The sequence below is a fragment of the Terrapene carolina genome, unplaced genomic scaffold (genome assembly GCF_002925995.2).
Source record: "Terrapene carolina triunguis isolate 2854851 unplaced genomic scaffold, T_m_triunguis-2.0 Scaffold84, whole genome shotgun sequence".
Taxonomy (NCBI): Eukaryota; Metazoa; Chordata; order Testudines; family Emydidae; genus Terrapene; species Terrapene triunguis.
Genome location: NW_020664435.1, coordinates 12038013 through 12040700, shown reverse-complemented (window position 1 = coordinate 12040700; position 2688 = coordinate 12038013).

Sequence of the window (2688 nt, the reverse complement as noted above, 5' to 3'; positions counted from 1 at the left end):
TCCCACTTTGACCCTTAACGTCATTGGAAGTCTTTTTGCAACCCAGGCTTACAAATGCCTTCCTCCCTGCTATGCTCTTTGTGGTTTCTTAGAGGCACATTGTGCTTAAACAGCTAAGAGAGGAGACTGTAAGTAAAGTGTAGGAATCCAGTTGCCATTATTAAAAACAAAATCTATTGTGTATTAATAGAAAACACTGCAGTAACAGTACTGAAAGCTGCAATATTGTGACCATGACTGCAGAATACTAAAAGTATTTAAGGCTGGTAATATGCATACATGAGATCTAATCACATGTACAACTCCAGACTGAACTGTCCTCCTACCACTTTTCTGTCAGGTGCTAAAGAATATAACCATTTTTAGTGGAGAGTGGCACAGCTTTTTTACCACATACAAGCTCTCAATGCACAGTCCACAGAGTTGGCTAATTAAGGGTAAAAAGGTGTGAGATGTAAACATATAAAATATTATTCTAAATTATATTGTGTAAAGAAGACACACAAAATAGAGAAAAGATTAAAGTAGAGGGGCAAACACAGAAGATTAAAGACAACATCAATAGTATAAAATGCTTCTTACCTATTCGTAACTATAAAGCAGCCACCTACCGTACATTTTTGTGTAAGTTTTCCAGTAGCTTTACCTTGTCTTTCAGTCCCTCTTCTCTTTCTCCTTCCTTCTATTCTTCTTCTTTCTCCTTCCTTATTCTCACTCTTTCCTTGGAGTTTTCCCTTTATTATTTGCAGTGTTTTTCCTCTCTCTCCCTCTTTCTGTACCTCATCATTCCCCCCCACTCAATGGCTTGTCTGGCTTTCAGACTGTGTGAGAAAGCAGCATGCAGTCACATCAGGGGGCCATGTAATTACGCTGTTTTTCTGATACTGGTGTTAAAGCATATGGGGAAGAAGCACTAGATTTGTGGGCAAGGAGTGAAAGTACAGCTTTCCCAGTAGCATAATAAGCAAGTCAGGTCATGAATGGCTCCAGAACGCAGGTCCTGGGTGCTAGGCAGTGGGTTGCTGATGCCACAGGATTGGTGAACTGCACATCACAGATTGAACTTGAAAAATACCTTGCTTCAAAGCGATTAGGGGCTATTGCTATGCAAATACTTCCTCTGTCATAGGAAGGGACTCCAGCCAAAAGGAGAAGGTATCCAACCAAAATGAGTCCAGAATACACTGCTGTACTCCGTTCCTGCCATGAAGCAATTTTTACTTGAGAAAAGGAAAAAAACCTGTTAGTTTTCTAATTTCTTTTAAAATTTCCACTGGGTCATCTTTTTCAACCCTATAGACCAGACCATAGTTTTGCCAGCCACTATATATATAAAAAAATTTACTAGGAGCTGCTAGCTACTTTGAAAACTGAGGGCTAACATTAGAACTAAGGTGTCTAGCCTCACTGGCTCATCTCCTTTCCAGTACTGAGCTAATGAACTGCTTTAACCCACCTTTGCACTCCTGGCCCTATGGAAGTCAATGTCAACATCAACAATCCCATGCAAAGAAGTTCCAATTTTTTCACAAAAATCTCTGGAGATGCTAGAAAGAGTCCTGGCCTGAGTTATAATGAGCAAAAGACAGAGGCTTCAAGCTTTGTGGCAGAAACAACTATGCACCTGAAAGTGCTCTGTGACCCACCAGAGGTATACAGCCTTAGTTTGAAAACCACTTTGGTAGGCAAAGCAAAACTGACATAAAGGTTCTTATTTATACTAATGTAGGTTCTAGGAACCCTAGTCATGGACCAGGGCTCCATGGTGCTAGGTGGTATGCAAACAGAGAACACAAACACTGCCCTATGGAGGTGAGTCTAGAACAAATTTAGGACACCAAGTAAAGCCCATCTTGTAAGGAGGGCTGGATTAACCTTTTGTGGGCCCGACGCCAAATATATTTGTGGGCCCCCATGGGGGCAATGGAGCATGGTGTAGGGGGGTCGGTCCCCAGAGTGAGGGGCTGGCCAGGGGCATGGCATGGCGTGGCAGAGGTGGCCCCGCTCCACCCAGCCCAGTGCGAGGGCACTATTTACAAACTGGCCCTATCCTACCAGCATGCTGCTTCCTCTCGGGGGTGGGCCCATGCCGCGTCACACATCCCCCCCACCCAACACTGGAACACCCCTCCAATTCTCTATGGCCAGAGCCCTCCCAGACCTGCTATGCCCAGCACCCCCCCAGACCCTGCCACATATGCACAGCGCCCTGCACAACACCACCCCTGCCCAATGGCCCCCTGCCCACAGCCCAACTGCCCAGCACCCCCCACAGAACCCCCACTCCCTAGTGCCCCAACACACACAGATCTTCCCCACCAACGCACAGCCCACCACCCCCCCCCCCCCCCCGGCCCTCCAGAGACCCAATCCCCCACGCCCTGCCTCCTGGCCACACTCACTGGCCCTGGTGAGAAGTAACTGTGTCTGCTGGGCTAAGCTTCCAGTGCAGCCAGAGCTGGTCCTGGGGCGGGGAATCACTCTGGCCCCTTGGGAGTGGCGCGATCAGCCAGGCCAGGCCCTGCCCCGGCCATGCTCCCTCAGGACCCACTTGCCTGGAGAGGCCCAGCCAAGCTCCCCCCCCCCACACACACACACTATACCCCACCCCCCAATCAGCCAAGACTGGCCAGGCTTCTGCACCAGTCCCAAGCAGCTCAGCTCCAGGGACACAGGTTGGGCTGCACA